The 23,918-nt window shown below is 46.7% G+C and overlaps 1 protein-coding gene across 2 annotated transcripts in view; it reads left to right on the forward strand.

Moving 5' to 3' along the window:
* Nucleotides 1-725: 725 nt before the first annotated feature.
* The window catches only part of LOC130293522 (suppressor of cytokine signaling 3-like), a 196,566-nt gene continuing 173,373 nt past the window's right edge, over nt 726-23,918 (forward strand). Inside the window, exons 1-2 of one of the 2 annotated variants that reach the window (XM_056542323.1) lie at nt 726-806; nt 3,571-3,669. The gene's annotated coding sequence lies outside the window, so the exon portion shown is untranslated. Of the gene's footprint in view, nt 807-3,570; nt 3,670-12,440; nt 12,513-23,918 lie in introns of those variants that run through there. The other variant, XM_056542324.1, reaches the window with a different exon arrangement.

Below are 23,918 nucleotides of genomic sequence, written 5' to 3' on the forward strand. Positions count from 1 at the left end.
TACATACATACATACATAAACACACACATTGAGTTTTATACATATAGATTTATGTGATATATATGTATACATATGGGATTTAACTATGATGTTAAAAATACATTCATGTTTGTTTGTTTTTTTGTTTTTTTTTTGTATGTGAAATATAATAAAATAAATGTGTTACATAAATTTTGAAAATAGTGCCCCCAAACAGTGATAGTGTCCTCTTTGTGCCCCTATCTGTAGTTATATCCCTTTTTCTGTACCCCTATCTGTAGTAAGGACCTCTCCTGTGCTCCCATCTGCAGTTGGGCCCCCTCTTTTGGCCCCTATCTGTAGTTAGGCACCCTATTTGTACTAAATAAACAGTGTCACTGAACCCCTTGATGCACTATGCCATTATGCTGTTCCACTACCACAACTATGCACTATTTCCCTTATGAACTGTTCCACCTAAATTAACTGTGCCCTAATGAACTGTGACACTATACCACTGTGCCCTGCAGAGGCGGCTCTCTAATTAGGCGATTTAGGCGGACGCCTAAGGCCTCGTGCTAAAAGGGGCCTCGCGGCCGCCTAAATGGTCTAGTTAGAGCTGTGATTTTGGCGCCATTTTCTTATTTTTTTTTCAAATGTCCCGCCCGGGCCTGCGCGCAGGGGGGAAGGGAAGCCTGCGTGCGCACTGCGCACACAGCATCCTCCTGCGTCCCCTGCTCGAATCTCCCCTTTGCGGCGCAGTGAGACGAAAATGGTGCTTGACGGCGGAGAGAGCTGCATTTGCGACGGACTGCTGTGGAACTGCAAGCTGCGCGGGCCGGTGTGAGGTGAGATTTCCGAAGGTACCGTACCCTTTCCTCCCCCCTGTTACCCCTTCTCAACCCTGTCCAACCACCGTCACCCAGGTCCACCCTCTGCACCCCCCCCCCCGTCACACATGTCCACCCCCCCTGTCATCCATGTCCGCCTTGTCTACCTCCCGGTCCATCCCTGTCACCCATGTCTAGCCCCCCTCAAACCCCGCTAGTCCAGTGTTTCCCAACCAGGGTGCCTCCACCTGTTGCAAAACTACAGCCTAAGTTTGTCCAGGCATGCTGGGAGTTATAGTTTTGCAACAGCTGGAGGCACCCTGGTTGGGAAACATTGATCCAGTCCATACTCATCCCACACCATGGCCAGTTAGGATGTCAGCTGTGTACACTGTCTGTAATAATGTTATAATAACATGTTCACCCCCCTGTCACCCATGCCCACCCCCCTGTCACCCATGTCCACCCCCGTGTCACCCATGTCCACCCCACTGTCAACCATGGTCACCCTTGTTCACCCTCCTGTCACCCCTGTTCACCCTCCTGTCACCCGTGCCCACCCCCCTGCCACCCCAGTTCACCCCCCTGCCACCCTTGTTCACCTACTGTCACCCCTGTCCACCCCCCTGACACCCCTGTTCACCCTCCTGTCACCCCTGTCCACCCCCTGTCACCCCTGTCCACCCCCCTGCCACCCCTGTTCACCCCCTGTCACCCGTGTCCACCCCCTGTCACCCCTGTTCACCCCCTGTCACCCCTGTCCACCCCCCTGACACCCCTGTTCACCCTCCTGTCACCCCTGTCCACCCCCTGTCACCCCTGTCCACCCCCCTGCCACCCCTGTTCACCCCCTGTCACCCGTGTCCACCCCCTGTCACCCATGTTCACCCTCCTGTCACCCATGTCCACCCCCTATCACCCATGTCCTCCCCCTATCACCCATGTCCACCCCACCCTCTCACCTATGTCCACCCTCCTATCATCCCGTCACTCATGTCCACCCTCCTGTCATACATGTCCGCCTTGTCCACTTCGCTGTCTATCCCTGTCACCCATGTTTTACCCCCGTCTACCCCTGTAGTCTACCCTGTCACCCATGTCCACCCTCCTGTTCACCCATCTGTCCCTTTGTTACCCCAGTCCACCCCTCTGTCACTCATGTCCCTCTTTTACCCCCTTGTCACCCTTGTCCACCCCTCTGACCCCCAGTCTTTCATGTCCACCCTCCTGTCATCTATGTCCACCCCCCCCCCATCCAACCCTCTGTCACCCCTGTCCATCCCTGTCACCCATGTTCACCCTCCATTGTCCACCCCCCTGACCACATCCTTGTCACCCATGTCCACCCCCTATTCACCCCTCTGTCACCCCTGTCCACCCCTCTGTTACCACCTTGTCACTCCTGTCCACCCCTCTGTCACCACCCATGTTCACTCTTCTACACCCATATGTCACCCTTGTACACCTCCCTACACCCCTCTGTACACTCCTCTACACCCCTCTGTCACCCATGTACACTCCTCTACACCCCTCTGTCACCCATGTACACTCCTCTACACCCCTCTGTCACCCATGTACACTTCTCTACACCCCTCTGTCACCCATGTACACTCCTCTACACCCCTGTCACCCATGTACACTCCTCTACACCCATGTACACTCCTCTACACCCCTCTTTCATCCATGTACACTCCTCTACACCCCTCTGTCACCCATGTACACTCCTCTACACCCCTCTGCCACCCATGTACACTCCTCTACACTCCTCTGTCACCCATGTACACTCCTCTACACTCACTATCACCCATGTACACTCCTCTACACCCCCTGTCACCCATGTACACTCCTCTACACTCACTATCACCCATGTACACCCCTCTGTCACCCATGTACACTCCTCTACACCCCTCTGTCACCCATGTACCCTCCTCTACACCCATCTGTCACCCATGTACACTCCTCTACACCCCTGTCACCCATGTACACTCCTCTACACCCCTCTTTCATCCATGTACACTTCTCTACACCCCTCTGTCACCCATGTACACTCCTCTACACCCCTCTGTCACCCATGTACACTCCTCTACACCCCTCTGTCACCCATGTACACTCCTCTACACCCCTCTGTCACCCATGTACACTCCTCTACACCCCCTGTCACCCATGTACACTCCTCTGCACTCACTATCACCCATGTACACCCCTCTGTCACCCATGTACACTCCTCTACACCCTTCTGTCACCCATGTACACTCCTCTACACCCCTCTTTCATCCATGTACACTTCTCTACACCCCTCTGTCACCCATGTACACTCCTCTACACCCCTCTGTCACCCATGTACACTCCTCTACACTCCTCTGTCACCCATGTACACACCTCTACACTCACTATCACCCATGTACACCCCTCTGTCACCCATGTACACTCTTCTACACCCCTCTTTCCTCCATGTACACTCCTCTACACCCCTCTGTCACCCATGTACACTCCTCTACACCCCTCTGTACACCCCTCTGTCACCCATGTACACTCCTCTATACCCCTGTCACCCATGTACACTCCTCTACACCCCTCTTTCATCCATGTACACTCCTCTACACCCCTCTTTCATCCATGTACACTCCTCTACACCCCTCTATCACCCATGTGCACTCCTCTACACCATCTGTCACCCTTGTACATTCCTCTACACCCCTCTTTCACCCATGTACACTCTTCTACATCCCTCTGTCACTCATGGAAAAAAAAAAGTGCGGAGCCTTATAGGTTTGTTTTGCAGGTTTAACGGTGAAGAATTGTGGGTGGAAGAAATTGTCATGATGGCCCAGACCAAGTGGAGAAGAGAAGGCAACGAAGCAAATTAGAGAAGACGTCATTTGTGAGTTGCTGTATAAAGCAGCACTTTAAACTACATACCCACTGATAAATAGATATAGTGCATTGCGGGTTTTTTATCACGCTTGGGGGGCCTCAGATATATTTTTGCTTATGGCCTCAAAAATTCTAGAGCCGCCTCTGGTGCCCTGATAAAGTATGCCACTGTGCATTAATAAACTGTTACCACGGTGCCCTTAAAAACTGTGCCAGTGAGCCAATGTGCGTAAATTAATCCATGCCCTTGTCCCCTCATGGATTGTGGCACCATGCCCTAATATACTGTGCCACCGTGCCCCTAATAATCCCTAATGAACTGTGCAATTTTTCCCCTCACTGACCTGCCATTGCCCCTAATGAAGTACCACTTAGTCACAATAAACTGTTACACCGTTGCCTTAATGAATTGTGCCACTGACCCCTTAATCATTGCTTCTTAATCTGTGGCTCATCAGCTGATGCAACACTCCAAATCCCATCATGTCATGACAACAGTGCAAGATGGGAGTTGCAGTTTTGTACAAACTGGAGAGCCACAGATTGGGAAGCACTGACCCTAAATGAACAGTCCCCAGAGAATACTCACTTGTCCCAGAAACTGCATTACTCCACTGCTCTGGCCTCTCCTGGTTAGGCCTAGCCAGAGCAATAAGATACAGAACTAATCGCACCATCTGCATTATGCTGGGCAGCCAGGCAGAGAGCAGTGACCTCCTCGCTACAGCCAGTGCTTAGCTATTCAGTTGTATGTGTTGTAGGGAGAGCTAGGTGGAGGACTCGAGGTGTGCACCATTGGTGCCCTCACCATAATCCGGGGCATGTGCCCTGGATCTCTGAGTGGGCCCTCTTTTAAAGGGGTACTCCGGTGGAAAACTTTTTTTTTTAAATGAACTGGTGCCAGAAAGTTAAACAGATTTTTAAATTACTTCTATTAAAAAACCTAATCCTTTTGGTACTTTTTAGCAGCTGTATGCAAGAGAGGAAATTCTTTTTTGTGTTGTCCACAGTGCTCTCTGCTGACACCTCTGTCCGTGTCAGGAACTGTCCAGAGCAGCATAGGTTTGCTATGGGGATTTTCTCTTGCTCTGGACACTTTCGGATATGGGCATCAGGTGTCGGCAGAGAGCACTGTGGACAACACGGAAAAAAAAGTGTCTATTCAAAAAATAAAGATTTTCCTCTGTAGCATACAGCTGCTAAAAAGTACTGAAAGGACTTAGATTTTTTAATAGAAGTAATTTACAAATCTGCCCCCTCCCATAGACTTGCATTGAGGGGGTGTGACGTGACGTCACGAGCCTCACTGCCCGCACCCAGCGTTTGGAACAAAATGTTCCGGATGCTGGGCCAGTGGAGTACACCTTTAAATTACCTAAACAACCCTTTTAATCCTCTGGCAGTACCAGGTCATCAATCTGATCACAATGTAAACCGTGCCGCATATTTGAAATAATTTCCAAAATAGCAGGAAAAATAGGTTGGAGCCAGTACTTAAAGAGACATTTCACTACAATAAGCAAGAAAAAATGTGTGCCTTCCCAACTCCACATTCATCCACATTAATATAATAAAAAAGAATAATGTCACAACCCCAGATATTGCATTGCTAGATTTACTGCCAGAGGTCCGCCTTAGTAGGTGAGCATTTGGGGCAAGCTGTAAGGTAGAAGGAAGGCCCCTTACCATAGAGGTATAATGAAAGAATAGGCCACTCTGTTTAAAATGCATCCGTAATTGCTTACTGGCCATTGAGGAGCATGTGGTTAGAAGTCCAGAGCACAGTTTGTCTGCCTAGTCAACCAGATCTATTTTATCAGAATATGTTTTTGTGTGAATACATGAGGAGTAGCACTGTTTCTGCCTATTTTATAACATATAACATTTTTACCAATATGATATCCCATCTGCATGCTCAATATGTAATGTCCCTGATCTAGTAGGTGCAATCTAGCTGCATGATATCTCATATATTGTCACGATGCCGGCTGGCAGGTAGTGGATCCTCTGTGCCAGAGAGGGATTGGCGTGGACCGTGCTAGTGGACCGGTTCTAAGCCACTACTGGTTTTCACCAGAGCCCGCCGCAAAGCGGGATGGTCTTGCTGCGGCGGTAGTGACCAGGTCGTATCCACTAGCAACGGCTCACCTCTCTGGCTGCTGAAGATAGGCGCGGTACAAGGGAGTAGGCAAAAGCAAGGTCGGACGTAGCAGAAGGTCGGGGCAGGCAGCAAGGATCGTAGTCAGGGGCAACGGCAGAAGGTCTGGAAACACAGGCAAGGAACACACAAGGAACGCTTTCACTGGCACTAAGGCAACAAGATCCGGCAAGGGAGTGCAGGGGAAGTGAGGTGATATAGGGAAGTGCACAGGTGAACACACTAATTGGGACCACTGCGCCAATCAGCGGCGCAGTGGCCCTTTAAATCGCAGAGACCCGGCGCGCGCGCGCCCTAGGGAGCGGGGCCGCGCGCGCCGGGACAGAACAGACGGAGAGCGAGTCAGGTAGGGGAGCCGGGGTGCGCATCGCGAGCGGGCGCTACCCGCATCGCGAATCGCATCCCGGCTGGCAGCGGAATCGCAGCGCCCCGGGTCAGAGGACGTGACCGGAGCGCTGCCGCGGGGAGAGTGAAGCGAGCGCTCCGGGGAGGAGCGGGGACCCGGAGCGCTCGGCGTAACAGTACCCCCCCCCTTGGGTCTCCCCCTCTTCTTGGAGCCTGAGAACCTGAGGAGCAGACTTTTGTCTAGGATGTTGTCCTCAGGTTCCCAGGATCTCTCTTCAGGACCACAACCCTCCCAGTCCACTAAAAAAAAATTTTTCCCTCTGACCTTTTTGGCAGCTAAAATTTCTTTGACCGAGAAGATGTCCGAGGAGCCAGAAACAGGAGTGGGAGGAACAGATTTGGGAGAAAAACGGTTGAGGATGAGTGGTTTGAGAAGAGAGACGTGAAAGGCATTAGGGATACGAAGAGAGGGAGGAAGAAGAAGTTTATAAGAGACAGGATTAATTTGACACAAAATTTTGAAAGGACCAAGATAGCGTGGTCCCAACTTGTAGCTAGGGACACGGAAGCGGACATATTTAGCGGAGAGCCATACCTTGTCTCCAGGGGAAAAAACGGGGGGAGCTCTTCTTTTCTTATCCGCGAACTTCTTCATGCGTGATGAAGCCTGTAAGAGAGAATTTTGGGTCTCTCTCCATATGATGGAAAGGTCACGAGAAATTTCATCCACAGCGGGCAGACCAGAGGGCAAGGGAGTAGGGAGGGGGGGAAGAGGGTGACGGCCGTACACCACGAAAAATGGGGATTTGGAGGAAGACTCAGAGACCCTGAAGTTATACGAGAATTCGGCCCATGGGAGGAGATCTGCCCAGTCATCCTGGCGGGAGGAAACAAAATGTCGCAAATAATCACCCAAGATCTGGTTAATCCTTTCTACTTGTCCATTGGACTGGGGATGATATGCAGAAGAAAAATTTAATTTAATCTTGAGTTGTTTACAGAGAGCCCTCCAGAATTTAGACACGAATTGGACGCCTCTATCCGAGACAATCTGCGTAGGCAACCCGTGAAGACGAAAAATGTGTACAAAAAATTGTTTAGCCAACTGAGGCGCAGAAGGAAGACCAGGAAGAGGGATGAAATGTGCCATTTTGGAGAATCGATCAACGACCACCCAAATAACAGTGTTGCCACGGGAAGGGGGTAAATCAGTAATAAAATCCATACCAATCAGAGACCAAGGCTGTTCGGGGACAGGCAGAGGATGAAGAAAACCAGCGGGCTTCTGGCGAGGAGTCTTATCCCGGGCACAGATAGTGCAGGCTCGCACAAAGTCCACAACATCCGTCTCCAGAGTCGGCCACCAATAGAAGCGGGAGATGAGTTGCACAGATTTCTTGATACCCGCATGACCTGCGAGATGGGAGGAGTGACCCCATTTGAGGATTCCGAGGCGTTGGCGAGGAGAAACAAAGGTCTTTCCTGGAGGAGTCTGCCTGATGGAGGCGGGAGAAGTGGAGATCAGGCAGTCAGGTGGAATGATGTGTTGCGGAGAGAGTTCAACTTCTGAGGCATCCGAGGAACGAGAGAGAGCATCGGCCCTAATGTTCTTATCGGCAGGACGAAAGTGAATCTCAAAATTAAATCGGGCAAAGAACAGAGACCACCGGGCCTGGCGAGGATTCAGCCGTTGGGCAGACTGGAGGTAGGAGAGGTTCTTGTGGTCGGTGTAGATAATAACAGGAGAACTTGATCCCTCCAGCAGATGCCTCCATTCCTCAAGTGCTAATTTGATGGCTAGAAGCTCTCGATCCCCGATGGAGTAGTTCCTCTCCGCTGGAGAGAAGGTCCTAGAGAAAAAACCACAAGTGACAGCATGCCCGGAAGAATTTTTTTGTAGAAGAACAGCTCCAGCTCCCACTGAGGAGGCATCAACCTCCAATAGGAAGGGTTTGGAAGGGTCAGGTCTGGAGAGGACGGGAGCCGAAGAAAAGGCAGACTTGAGTCGTTTAAAGGCGTCTTCTGCTTGAGGAGGCCAGGACTTGGGATCAGCATTTTTTTTGGTTAAAGCCACGATAGGAGCCACAATGGTAGAAAAATGTGGAATAAATTGCCTGTAATAATTGGCGAACCCCAAAAAGCGTTGGATAGCACGGAGTCCGGAGGGGCGTGGCCAATCTAAGACGGCAGAGAGTTTGTCTGGATCCATCTGTAGTCCCTGGCCAGAGACCAAATATCCTAGAAAAGGAAGAGATTGGCATTCAAACAGACATTTCTCAATTTTGGCATAGAGTTGGTTGTCACGAAGTCTCTGAAGAACCATACGGACATGCTGGCGGTGTTCTTCTAGATTGGCAGAAAAAATTAGGATATCGTCCAGATATACAACAACACAGGAGTATAACAAATCACGAAAAATTTCATTGACAAAGTCTTGGAAGACGGCAGGGGCGTTGCACAGTCCAAAGGGCATGACCAGATACTCAAAGTGTCCATCTATGGTGTTAAATGCCGTTTTCCACTCGTCCCCCTCTCTGATGCGGATGAGGTTATAGGCGCCTCTTAAGTCCAATTTAGTGAAGATGTGGGCACCTTGGAGGCGATCAAAGAGTTCAGAGATGAGGGGTAAGGGGTAGCGGTTCTTAACCGTGATTTTATTAAGACCGCGGTAGTCAATGCAAGGACGTAGGGAGCCATCTTTTTTGGACACAAAGAAGAATCCGGCTCCGGCAGGAGAGGAGGATTTACGGATAAAGCCCTTTTTTAGATTCTCCTGGACGTATTCGGACATGGCAAGAGTCTCTGGGGCAGAGAGAGGATAAATTCTGCCCCGGGGTGGAGTAGTGCCCGGGAGGAGGTCGATAGGGCAATCATAAGGCCTGTGAGGAGGTAGAGTCTCAGCTTGTTTTTTGCAGAAAACATCCGCGAAGTCCATATAGGCCTTAGGGAGACCGGTTACTGGAGGAACCACAGAGTTACGGCAAGGGTTACTGGGAACCGGTTTTAGACAGTTCTTGGAACAAGAGGACCCCCAACTCTTGATCTCCCCAGTGGACCAATCCAGGGTAGGGGAATGAAGTTGAAGCCAGGGAAGTCCAAGGAGAATTTCCGAGGTGCAATTGGGGAGGACCAAAAGCTCAATCCTCTCATGATGAGATCCGATGCTCATAAGAAGGGGCTCCGTGCGGAAACGTATGGTACAGTCCAATCTTTCATTATTTACACAATTGATGTAGAGGGGTCTGGCGAGACTGGTCACCGGGATGTTGAACCTGTTGACGAGAGAGGCCAAAATAAAATTTCCTGCAGATCCTGAGTCCAAGAAGGCCACTGTAGAGAAGGAGAAGGCAGAGGCAGACATCCGCACAGGCACAGTAAGACGTGGAGAAGCAGAGTAGACATCAAGGACTGTCTCACCATTGTGCGGAGTCAGCGTACGTCTTTCCAGGCGAGGAGGACGGATAGGACAATCTCTCAGGAAGTGTTCGGTACTAGCACAGTACAGGCAGAGGTTCTCCATACGGCGTCGTGTCCTCTCTTGAGGTGTCAGGCGAGACCGGTCGACCTGCATAGCCTCCACGGCGGGAGGCACAGGAACAGATTGCAGGGGACCAGAGGAGAGAGGAGCCGAGGAGAAGAAACGCCTCGTGCGAACAGAGTCCATATCTTGGCGGAGTTCCTGACGCCTTTCGGAAAAACGCATGTCAATGCGAGTGGCTAGGTGAATAAGTTCATGTAGATTAGCAGGAATTTCTCGTGCGGCCAGAACATCTTTAATGTTGCTGGATAGGCCTTTTTTGAAGGTCGCGCAGAGGGCCTCATTATTCCAGGACAATTCTGAAGCAAGAGTACGGAATTGTACGGCATACTCGCCAACGGAAGAATTACCCTGGACCAGGTTCAACAGGGCAGTCTCAGCAGAAGAGGCTCGGGCAGGTTCCTCAAAGACACTTCGGATTTCCGAGAAGAAGGAGTGTACAGAGGCAGTGACGGGGTCATTGCGGTCCCAGAGCGGTGTGGCCCATGACAGGGCTTTTCCGGACAGAAGGCTGACTACGAAAGCCACCTTAGACCTTTCAGTGGGAAACAGGTCCGACATCATCTCCAGATGCAGGGAACATTGGGAAAGAAAGCCACGGCAAAATTTAGAGTCCCCATCAAATTTATCCGGCAAGGAGCCCAGGAGCGGCCACTCGCTGCGGAGGAGGTGCAGGAGCTGGCGGAGGAGATGACTGCTGAAGCTGTGGTAGTAACTGTTGTAGCATAACGGTCAGTTGAGACAGCTGTTGGCCTTGTTGCGCTATCTGTTGTGACTGCTGGGCGACCACCGTGGTGAGGTCAGCGACAACTGGCAGAGGAACTTCAGCGGGATCCATGGCCGGATCTACTGTCACGATGCCGGCTGGCAGGTAGTGGATCCTCTGTGCCAGAGAGGGATTGGCGTGGACCGTGCTAGTGGACCGGTTCTAAGCCACTACTGGTTTTCACCAGAGCCCGCCGCAAAGCGGGATGGTCTTGCTGCGGCGGTAGTGACCAGGTCGTATCCACTAGCAACGGCTCACCTCTCTGGCTGCTGAAGATAGGCGCGGTACAAGGGAGTAGGCAAAAGCAAGGTCGGACGTAGCAGAAGGTCGGGGCAGGCAGCAAGGATCGTAGTCAGGGGCAACGGCAGAAGGTCTGGAAACACAGGCAAGGAACACACAAGGAACGCTTTCACTGGCACTAAGGCAACAAGATCCGGCAAGGGAGTGCAGGGGAAGTGAGGTGATATAGGGAAGTGCACAGGTGAACACACTAATTGGGACCACTGCGCCAATCAGCGGCGCAGTGGCCCTTTAAATCGCAGAGACCCGGCGCGCGCGCGCCCTAGGGAGCGGGGCCGCGCGCGCCGGGACAGAACAGACGGAGAGCGAGTCAGGTAGGGGAGCCGGGGTGCGCATCGCGAGCGGGCGCTACCCGCATCGCAAATCGCATCCCGGCTGGCAGCGGAATCGCAGCGCCCCGGGTCAGAGGACGTGACCGGAGCGCTGCCGCGGGGAGAGTGAAGCGAGCGCTCCGGGGAGGAGCGGGGACCCGGAGCGCTCGGCGTAACATATATATTGCACACACAGAAAAGGGCATTATTTTCCCCTATATCTTTATAGAACACTATCAGAAGCAGCAGCATGGAGGACACTATAGAGCAGTTCTGAGCAGTATAAACTGTAAATCAATCAGTGAAGTGAGATCCAACACTTACTAAAGCTTCAGTCATTTCTTTGGGTCTCTCTGCCTCTATCTCACTCCACAATTACCTTCTTCTTCCTCCTTTGTCCTTAAGCTAGGATTCCACTTGTTTTTTTTTTCTGGCAGTTTTTGGAATACTGCCACTGCAGTTTTTGAGCCAAAGTCAGAAGTGGATCCATAAGGGAGGAGAAGTATAAGTCCTTCCTTTATATATCCTATTCCTTTTGAATACACTTCTGGCTTTAGCTCAAAAACTGCAGTGGCAGTTTTCCAAAAACTGCTAGAAAAAAGTGGAAACTTAGCCTCAGACTTCTATTGGCAACATGTAATTAGATCCCTCAGTGAGATAATATTCCATTTCATCTCTCAAGACAGACTTAGCAGTTTCTTACAGCATGTATGATACATTTAGAAGGGGAGGAGAGAAGCTAATATATATATATATATATTTTTTTTTTAAAGAGTCATTTTGTCTTAATAAGAGATGTTATAAACGTATTTGTTGATTTTTATAGTGTTTGTTGAACGGTTGCCGATCATTTATGTTTGGTCAGTATGCAACAGTATGTATTTTTTTTCAGTACGTATGTCAAATGTAACAAAATAATCAGCAAGAAGGTGTATAATATATATATTATACTCCTTTTGCTGTATATTTTGCTGCATTTCATTATGTCTGGGAACACAGCTAATTATATTAACAGTATTTCAGTTCATATAAGGATTAAGAAGGGTGTAACCAGCTGACTCAATGTCAGAAAAAATTCCATCTACGAATGATCCTTCTTTGTTTCTTCTTCACTTATTTTACACGATTTGTTGTTCATACCTCAGTTGGTCACTGATGCATTTACATGTATGAACTTTTTAGTCCTTTATGAATGTTCATGTGTTTACAATGTATCATATTGAAAGGATACAAACAAGTACTTTCACTTTCGGCACCCCTGGCTCAGAGTATGGTGTGAAATATGAGAACACCTTGATATTTCAAGATTATTCTTGTGAAAGTGAAAGGTATTTTGAAGGGCGTATGTCTTGTTATATGAGATGTTTACCTGTGTTTATAGCATATGGAATTCATGAATGCTGGCGTTTCTGCACTAGTGGGCTGCATACAGGTTAGTGACAACATTATTTACATACAACTATAGAAAAAACTGCATTAGGACAATAAATTGTCTCTTTATCTAGTAAGAATCATTACATCTCTATGTTTATATGACTTGAGAATTAATTAACAAGAACGTTCTGCTTTGCTTTTAATAGTGTAAGACGCACTGACTTTTTTTGTGGCAAAAGTCTCATCCTTATTAAGTGACCGTTGCAGTCCACAGGAGTGCACTAAATCACATGCAATGAAATTAGGCATACATACATATATATATATGTATATGTACAGTGGTCTCTCAATATACGATGGTAATCCGTTCCAAATGAACCATCGTTTGTTGAAACCATCGAATGTTGAGGGATCCGTGCAATGTAAAGTATAGGACAGTGGTCTCCAACCTGCGGACCTCCAGATGTTGCAAAACTACAACACCCAGCATGCTGGGAGTTGTAGTTTTGCAACATCTGGAGGTCCGCAGGTTGGAGACCACTGGTATAGGAAGTTGTACTTACCTGTCCCTGCCGCTCCGGACCGTCACCGCTCGTCACCGCTGCCCTGGATGTCGCCTTCCATCGCTGTCGCAGCCTCCCCGGGGTATCCCCGACACTCCGGCAAGGACTCTGCTTCCCCGGAATCCTCACTCTTCTTCACCGCCATCACGTCGCTACGCACGCTGCTCCTATTGGATGACGGGACGGCGTGCGCAGCGACATGATGACGACGATGGAGAGCGCCGACGATGCAGGGGATCACGAAGAGGACGCGCCGGAGCCCCGAGGACAGGTAAGTGATCGTCAGTGGACCACACGGCGCACCGTAAACGGCTATCCGGCGGTGCCTGAAGCAGTGTGCGCTGTTGGATAGCCGTTTATGCGATGGCCCCGACATACAAAAGCATCGTATGTTGATGCTGCCTTCAACATGCGATGGCCTCTGAGAGGCCATCGTATGTTGAAATGATCGTATGTAGGGGCCATCGTAGGTCGGGGGTCACTGTATATATATATATATATATATATATATATATATATATATATATATTATACTTACGGTACCTTGATTTTGTCACCTACTGCACTGCTTTTTGTTTTGCATTACCTTCATCTATCTTTTGATCTCGTGTTGCAGCACGCTCGACTCATTAGGTTGTATGTTTCAAAAATGGGCATGGTTTAGGCTTGTTCTAGTTTCACAAAGTTTCTGTCAAAAGGTTTTGTCACAACAATACCGACTCATATGTTGTATTAATTTAAACTGCAGAATTTACCTTTTGCATGCATAGTGGTGCAGTAAGCACTTGCCAGATTTTTAAACCATCACAGTTAATAATATAATATAACAGTAGACAAACGCCGCCACTCTAGTTATAACTATACATAATCCATCTTAAAAATGGCCATAAAAAGCCACTTCAAACAAATAAAATGAATTATTTCTTTGAAGAGACACTGTATGGCCATTTTTAAGATGGATTTAGAATAAAGTAGATTTTAACTAAAGTAGATGACTGCTGTTGGGTATGTTTAGGAGATTTTTCTTACTCTGCAAAGTCTTTGACTTTCAGAGGGCGGCAGAAATTGCTACGATATTGGGGTGGGATCACAGAGCCCTCAAATGTTTTTTTGCATATAGTCAATAGGGTGACGAGCAATGTGTTGAGAAAAAAAAGACACAAATTGACTGCCGAAGATTTCAGAAGATTTAAACATGAAGTTACAAAAAAAACATTATCCTCCAGGGCTGTCATGTTTCAGAACTGCAACCTACCTGGAGTGGTCAGTACTAGGTACTTCAGTGCTGAGAGGGCTTTGTAGTTGTTTAATAATACAATTAATCCTTAAAACTACAACTTGCCTAATAAGGGCTAATTCACACTTCCAAATCTGTGCACTGGGATATTCCAAGTGTGTTCTGCTGAAAGAATTAAAGGGGTACTCCGGTGAAAAACTTTTTTTTTTTTAAATCAACTGGTGCCAGAAAGTTAAACAGATTTGTAAATTACTTCTATAAAAAAAAATATATATATATTAATCCTTCCTGTACTTATTAGCTGCTGAATACTACAGTGGAAATGCTTTTCCGTTTGAAACACAGAGCTGTCTGCTGACATCATGAGCACAGTGCTCTCTGCTGACATCTCTGTCCATTTTAGGAACTGCCAGAGTAAAAGGAAATCCCCAGAGCAAACATATGCTGTTCTGGCAGTTCCTAAAATGGACAGAGATGTCAGCAGAGAGCACTGTGCTCGTGATGTCAGCAGAGAGCTCTGTGTTTCAAAAAGAAAATAATTTCCGCTGTAATATTCAGCAGCTAATAAGTACAGGAAGGATTAAGATTTCTGTTTAACTTTCTGGCACCAGCTGATTTAAAAAAAAAAAAAAAGTTTTTCACCGGAGTACCCCTTTAACATGTTGGAATCTGGGGTTTAAAATTTCTGAGGCAAAACTCGATTTTATGTAATGGACAAACACAAAGTATTCCATCTTTTGGAAGCGTGGAAAAATATTATGTGGATTTCAAAATAATTTACAAATAAAAACCCAAAAAGTGTTATATGAATATGCATTAACTTACTGTGAAACCCCTAACAAAGATCTGGTGCAAGTCACATTATTAGTAAATAGGGTCTGCAGTTTAATTTCAGTACAAATACTCCTGTTCTGTGAATGCCTCAGAGTTTGTTGGAGAGCATTACTGGACAAAGAGCAGCATGAAAACCAAGGACCTCACCAAAGAGGTCAGGCATAAAGTTGTGGAGAAGTGCAATGCAGAGTTAGGATTAAAAAAAAAATCACAAGCTTTTAACATCTCATGGAGCACCATAAAATCCATCATCAGAAAATGGAAAGAATAATGGCACAACTGCAAACCTACCAAGACAAGGCCGTCCACCGAAACTGACAAGCCGGGCAAGGAGAAAACTAATCAGAGAAGAAACCAAGATGTTACTTTGAAGAACGTTCTTCATCTGGGGTGGGAGAATTTGTCTACAGGACAACTATTAGTCATGCACTCCACAAATCTGGCCTTCATGAAACAGTGGCAAGAAGAAAGCCGTTGTTGAGCAAACCACAAGAAATCATGTTTGGAATGTGCCACAAGCCATGTAGGAGACACATCAAACGTGGAAAAAGGTGGTTTGGTCAGATGAGACCAAAATTGAATGCTATGTTTGGCAGAAACCCAACACTACCCATCCCCCTAAGCACACCATCCCCACAGACTAACATAGTGGTGGTAGCATCTTGCTGTGGGGAGGCTTCTCAGCAGGTACAGGGAAACTCGTCAGAGTGGATTGAAAGATGGATAAAGAAATGGATTGAAAGAAAATCTGATGCAGTTTGCAAAAGACTTGAGACTGAGACAGAGGTTCATCTTTTAGCAGGACAATTACCCATTTATACAGCCAGAGAACTACAATGGGACAGTTTATATGGAAGCATGTTAATATTACCAAATGATTCAAGCAAAGCCCAGACCTTAATTCAATTGAGAATCTATGACAAGACTTAATAATTGCTGTTCAATGACGGTCTCCATCCAATCCGAGCTTCTTCTTGAGCTTCAGCTGTAATTGTAGAGAAAGGTGTTGAATACTTATGCATGTATGTTGTATTCTCAAAGTACTGTGCATGTTTTGTTGATTAAATGGTATAAGTCTATCTAAGTCCATTGAATTCAAGTTTGTAAGAGTAGAAAAATGGGCAAAATGTTCAATGGGATAAATGCTTATGCAAGGCACTATAATGGCGCCACTATCAAGAAACACATTGAGTTCATACAGTAAAATGGAAGAGTATGAACATTAGTTTGGGGGCAGAAAGAGAGTTTAGAAGGGGTCAGTAAGGGAAGAGAAGATTTATTGTGGGATGAAAGAATAGTAAAGAGAGAACACATCAATGCGTGGGTAGGTAGAGGGCATGGTAGTGCTGTAGTGCAGGTAGTACAACATCACTGCTGGGGCTTTAGGAAACTGGAAAAGCGTGTCAGCATGCAGTATGCATGCCACCCAGTTTTTCCATTCTCCTGAAGAGCTCCAATATGGTTGCTGTACCAGACAAATATTCTCTTCAGGAGACTTGGAAAGCTGAGGAAGTACTATGAGCCATGAACTGTGTACTGTGTGCCACCCAGATTTCCCAGTCTCCAAAAGAGTTTCAATATGATTGCTTTACCAGACACACATTTTCAGACTGGAAAAGCTAGGAGGCTGCCAGTACTCACTGCAGGGCTCACAGTGCTCCCCCAGCTTTCCCAGTCTCTTTACAAGACTATCAGTCTGGTGAAGCATCCATGTATATACCATTGTTGCCTGAGCAACGGCCGGGTCTAAAGCCTCACGCTGGTGGGGGCCTCGCTTTTGCCCCGACAACCGTGATGTCACAGTACAGGGATAATACACACAGTGGTGTCACAGTACAGGGATAATACACACAATGATGTCACAGTACAGGAATAATACACACAGTGATGTCACAGTACAGGGATAATACACACAATGATGTCACAGTACAGGAATAATACACACAGTGATGTCACAGTACAGGGATAATACACACAGTGATGTCACAGTACAGGGATAATACACAGAGTGATGTCACAGTACAGGGATAATACACACAGTGATGTCACAGTACAGGGATAATACACACAGTGATGTCACAGTACAGGGATAATACACACAGTGATGTCACAGTACAGGGATTATACACACAATGATGTCACAGTACATGGATAATACACACAGTGATGTCACAGTACATGGATAATACACACAGTGATGTCACAGTACAGGGATAATACACACAGTGATGTCACAGTACAGGGATAATACACACAGTGATGTCACATTACAGGGATAATACACACAGTGATGTCACAGTACAGGAATAATACACACAGTGATGTCACAGTACAGGGATAATACACACAGTGGTGTCACAGTACAGGAATAATACACACAGTGATGTCACAGTACAGGAATAATACACACAGTGATGTCACAGTACAGGAATAATACACACAGTGATGTCACAGTACAGGAATAATACACACAGTGATGTCACAGTACAGGAATAATACACACAGTGATGTCTCAGTACAGGAGGAGAAGCTAGGAAGGTGGAAGCTGAGACCGCGCTGTCATGGATTTTGGACGATTCCAGGAAATAATGTAAGAATGTTTTACTCATAAAACACACGCAACGCGCTTCAAAACCATCCGTTTTTTTCATCAGGACGCCTGATGAAAAAAACGGATGGTTTTGAAACATGTTGCGTGTGTTTTATGAATAAAACATTCTTACATTATTTCCTGGAATCATCCAAAATCCATGACAGCGTGGTCTCAGCTTCCACCTTCCTAGCTTCTCCTCCTGCATATCGTCACGCTCGCGAGTCGGCGTGGGAAGCCGCTGCAGTCTTTCGGATTATACACCTTTGTGAGCGTTGTGCCTTCCTAGCACAACTGAACCAGGTGAGCGAGTCATTTACAAATACTGCTTCACCGTTATTCCATATTTATTCCACACAGGGAGCGCTCCGTGTTCTTTGATTAGGTCACAATACAGACATAATACACACAGTGATGTAACAATACAGGGATAATACATACAGTGATGTAACTGTACAGACATAATACACAGTGATGTCACAATACAGCGATAATACGCACAGTGATGTCACAATACAGGGATAATACACACAGTAGTTAGTTGAGTAAATAACAACACGATTGCATTGTATGTGTATAGCAACTTTACAATCTTCATTCATTATATGTTGTATTATTTATTTTATAGACAACATTTATACAAAAGAGCTCTAAATATGTAAGGTATGGCCGATTTGAGTTCTAAAAGGTTTTCTCATAGGAAGGAGCCGGTTTGTGTTTGTTTTCTTGGGTCCATATACCAGTCTTTATAGATTCATTGCTTACAGAGGTCCTATTAGTTATAATTAAAGATATAAAGACTTGTTCCCCTCAGACCCAGTCACTGATCCACTATGGAGCGTCCTGTGATATTGACTTTGCTGTATACTGTAGTGCTCTTTTACTAGCTCATTCACTTCTCTTTTTACACGTCGCTCCGTGGCTCTACACTGAAGCTGCTTTGCATAAATGCAACTGAAATAATTTACTTGGCAGCGTTAATAACAGTCGGAATAACTCCACAATGCTCTTACGAGAAGTCACATGACTAAAGCCAAAGTGTCCTCATTGTGTTTGACAGCAGATACTTAACAACAGACAGCAGTAGAGACCCGGCGGCATCACAATCACCAAATACATGTATTGTCAAATACAGCACCAGCACTTTATCTCAAGTCTTCCACTCAGTGAGAACCACACTTTTATTTAACCCCTTAAGGACGCAACCCTTTTTCACCTTAAGGACTGAGCCCTTTTTCGCAATTCTGACCACCGTCACTTTACGAATTAATAACGCGAAAACGCTTTTACCGAATATTCTGATTCTGAGATTGTTTTTTCGTGACATATTCTACTTTATTTTGGGGGTAAATTTTCGGCGTTAATTGCATCCTTTTTTGGTGAAAAATCCCAAAATGTCATGAAAATTTTGAAAATTTTGAATTTTTCTAACTTTGAAGCTCTCTACTTGTAAGGAAAATGGATATTCACAATAAATTTTATTTTTCTTCACAAATACAATATGTCCACTTTATGTTGGCATCATAAAATGGACATACTTTTGCTTTTTGAAAAAATTAGAGGGCTTCAAAGTAGAGCAGCAATTTTAAAAAATTTCATGAAAATTGCTAAATCTGAAGGGACAGATGTTACAGAACTACAACTCCCAGCATGCCTGGGCAGTCGAGGCATGCTGAGAGTTGTAGTTTGGCAACATCTGGAGGCCTATTGTTTGGGCACCACTGTAACAGTGGTCTCCAAACTGTGACCCTCCAGATGTTGCAAAACTACAACTCCCAGCATACCCAGACAGCCTTTGGCTGTCTGGGCATGCTGGGAGTTGCAGTTTGGCCCCTCTAGTGGTTGCCACAGTAAAGATCGTTTTACTTTCACTTTCAATTCCCCCCCCCACCCCACACTGTCGATTTCCTACCTGAGCAAAGATCCAGCAGGCTCCAACGAAGATCCCAGGTCCCCAGGCATCTTCTCCTGCAGGTACGGCCTCCATCTTCTTTCCAGATCCCCTCGACATCCAGGGGCGGGCAGAACGGGGGGTTGCCATGGCAACCCCCTGTCCTGCGCTGCCATTGGTCAGAACTCCGTTCTGACTAATGCCAGGGGATAGGAGGAGATCGCAGCTTTGCGACCTCACTCCTATCCTTTAGGCTGATCGGGGCTGTTGCTGACAGCTCCGATCAACCCTATTTTCCAGGTGATCGGGTCACCAGAGACCCGATCAGCCCGGAATTGGAGAAAATCGCATGTCTGAATTGACATGCGATTTTCTCTGATCGCCGACATGGGGGGTCTCAGGACCCCCCTGGGCGATGTGCCGGGGTGCCTGCTGAATGATTTCAGCAGGCATCCGGCTCCGGTCCCCAACCGGCTAGCGGTGGGGACCGGATTTCCCACGGGCGTATGGATACGGCCTCGGTCCTTAAGGACTCGGAATGCAGGGCATATCCATACGCAGGTCAGTCCCTCGCCGCCGTCGCTCCTGGGGCCCCGATCCCAACAGGGACGCCGGGGAGCGGATTGCGGGAGTGACACAGCAGCAAGTGCCCTGATTGGTCGGCCGGTAAACCGCCCGACGAATCAGGGCGATCGTGAGGTGGCACCAGTGCCACCTCACCCCTGCTGGCTCTGGCTGTTCGGGGCCATCAGAGACAGCCCCGATCAGCCAGTAATTCCGGGTCACCGGGTCACTGGAGACTCGATTGACCCGGAATCGCAGCAGATCACTGGACTGAGTTGTCCAGCGATCTGCGGCCATCGCCGACATGGGGGGGCATAATGAACCCCTGGGCGATATGCCGCGATGCCTGCTGAACGATTTCAGCAGGCATCCGGCTCCGGTCCCCAACCGGCTAGCGGTGGGGACCGGATTTCCCACGGGCGTATGGATACGCCCTCGGTCCTTAAGGACTCGGAATGCAGGGCATATCCATACGCCCTGTGTCCTGAAGAGGTTAACATTTTAAAAATTCGGCCGAAATGATTTAAATGTCTTAAATATTTTTCAAAACATTTTTCAAAATATTTGCAAAAAATTTACAGCATTTACAGTGGACCCATAATGGATGAAATACATAAAAATAAAAAAAAATACCAATGCACTGTGAAAAAAAAATGTGCAGACCTGCATTGCAAATCCATAGTATGTCGAATGTATGTCGAATTCCACAGTATGACCAATTCCTTGGTTGAACTTGATGGACGTATGTCTTTTTTCAACCGTACTAACTATGTAACTATGAATTACATTTCGGGTATGCTGCAAATTTTCCCCATTGACCTCAATGTCTGGAATTAATCTGTAGTGTTAGGTTATGTTCAATGATTGACATGTCTATTCTTTCTGCAGACACCGGAATTTGAATATCTGCACCGGAAACATATGGCGCGGAAATTCAAATTCCACTATGTGAACAGCGCAGCAGAATCCTTGCAGAAACACTGCAACAGGGGAATTCTAAACAGACTGAGATACATGGAGGGAGCGTGTTGGCCGCAGCTTCCTGCAGGGGTCGGAACAGCCACTTCCGGCACTGGGGCCACATTCAGGAGATTGTGAGGGACCTAAGGATTTCATCTACATAACTGAAATCTTCTTAAACAATGTTTACTCTTTAAAGGGGTACTCCGGTGCTTAGACATCTTATCCCCTAACCAAAGGATAGGGAATAAGATGCCTGATCGCGGGAGTCCCGCCGATGGGGACCCCCGTGATCTTGCATGCAGCACCCCGTTTGTAATCAGTCCCGGAGCGTGTTTGCTCCGGGGACTGATTACTGGCAACTACAGGGCGGGCGGCGTGTGACCTCACGCCCCCGCCCCTGTGTGATGTCACGCTCCGCCCCTCAATGCAAGCCCACGGGAGGGGGCTTGACAGCTATCACGCCCCCTCCCGTAGGCTTGCATTGAGGGGAGAAGCGTGACATCACACGGGGGCGGAGGCGTGACATCACACTCCGCCCGCCCTGTAGTCGCCGGTAATCAGTCCCTGAGCGAACACGCTCCGGGGACTGATTACAAACGGGGTGCCGCATGCAAGATCACGGGGGTCCCCAGCAGCGGGACTCCTGCGATCAGGCATCTTATCCCCTATCCTTTGGATAGGGGATAAGATGTCTAAGCACCGGAGTACCCCTTTAAGGTAATGGGGTTTGTTAAAAACCTATCTGCTTATATTGTACTGTGTATCTTTGCAGAAGTATCCGCAGCTTGAGATTCCAAAATATTTGCAATGTGAGAGCTCATCCTAATACCAGTTCAGGTTTAATATAAAATAATTGAACTAATGCATTTATAAACTTATTTCCTCACTGCGATGGAGTACCCTGGGACAATATGGAACCCACACCCACCTCAAAGCCACCAACCTCAACCACAAAACCTTAAGTCTGGTCTGGTCTGCTTCAGTTCACCCATTAAAGACCATGGGTTTTTTTCCGTTTTTTCCACTTAGATTTTTTCCTCATCACCTTCTAAAAATCATAACGCTGCTGAGGAAAAGTCCTACGGAGGACTTGAAACGCGTCCAGCTTTCCCTTCTAAGTGGCACTCCATACAGCCAATATCCCAGAGACAGAACCCTTCAATTTTCGGTGCATCAAACCTCTGTGCAACGCTACAGCCACGAGGATACGCTACACCGGGCTAATTATCAGAGCCATTACAAGGATCGGATCCTCTACAATTTGCTGTATCTTTTGAGACAAGCCTTGTCTGTAACAGCCGACCATCATCTGTTCTAAGCCGGGACCACCAGCGCCACATCAGGTACTATGTATACAGCTATGCTGTACTTTTGAAGCGCTGTAGTCCCCTGTTTATTTGCCCACCAAAACCCACTGCATAATTTGAGACAGCAAACTCTCTAGCAGCAGGTGTTTCATTCAAGAGAGCTAAACCCTTTACACAATTGTATGCATACATAGTATCACTTGTCTAGCAACAATGTATCCTCCCTATAAGCTCACTTCAGACATCGCTGCATATCGTTGAGACTGCACAGTCTCTAGCAGCGGGCTCTTTGCATAAAGAGCCAGAACTTATACATCAGATTACAAACGATTCACATACAAGGGGATTCATTTGAACAAAACTACTAAGAGATTAATATGCACTTTATTTTCATGGTACCCACCATCTGAACTATTAGATCAATTTCTCAAAAATATCTCAATTTTTTCGGCAGGCTTATCGGACACTGTGAATAATTTTAGCTGATTTATCGGATACTGTGGACACTCTTATATTTTAAAAATTTTATGAATTTTACTAATACCTATTGATATGAGTTACAAGTTACAATTGCCGTATTATATTTGTATATTTATTGGGAATTTTTATAGTGGATTTGCCGACTCACAAGGGCCCTGTGAGGTTCGGCACACACTTTAATTATCATATATATTTTATTATTATAAATATATGATCATCCAATATTCATTGACCCGTAGCCTAGATTTCCATTTTTTATTTATTGCATGCATTTTACACCGTGGGTATAGAAGTTATTTGAGTAGCTCGGGTCCCAGGAAACTAGTTGATAAGAGCCTCTCCTACTCTTTATACATTCATAACCCTTTCAGTTTTGCACCTACAGACTCATATGAGGGCTTTTTTTTGCGCCACCAATTGTACTTTGTAATGACATCAGTCATTTCACACAAAATTTACGGGGGGGGGGGGGGGCACAATTGGAGAGAAAAAACACCATTTTGTAACTTTTGGGGGCTTCTTATTCTATGTAGTGCACTTTTCATAAAAATGACAATATACATTTATTCTGTAGGTCCATATGGTTACAATGATACCAAATTTATATATTCGGACATTTACGCACGCAGCAATACTACATATGTTTATTTTTATTATATTTATATAATTTTTATGTGTAATTTGGGAAATGGGAGTGATTAAAATTTTAATAATGTGTTAAATAATGTGTTATTTAAAAAAAATTACTTTTTTTTTTTTTACACTTTTCAAGTCATTTGATTCCTCGTACAGATCAATGTGGTTTCATAGAACCACATTCATCTGTGTGCTCTCTGTGGTCCTGCCAGGCTTTATCATTCACAGCTCAGAAGTGGATCGCCCCCCGCGATCACGCTGCGGGGGGGGGGTATTGATCCACCCCACTAGACCACCAGGGAGCATTTACAGGAATCTTTAGATGCTGCTGTGAGCTTTGATAGTGGCGATGTAAAGGATTAATAGTCGACCACGGCGATTGCCACGTGCCGGCTATTA

This window comes from Hyla sarda, chromosome 10, assembly GCF_029499605.1.
Source record: "Hyla sarda isolate aHylSar1 chromosome 10, aHylSar1.hap1, whole genome shotgun sequence".
Lineage (NCBI taxonomy): Eukaryota > Metazoa > Chordata > Amphibia > Anura > Hylidae > Hyla > Hyla sarda.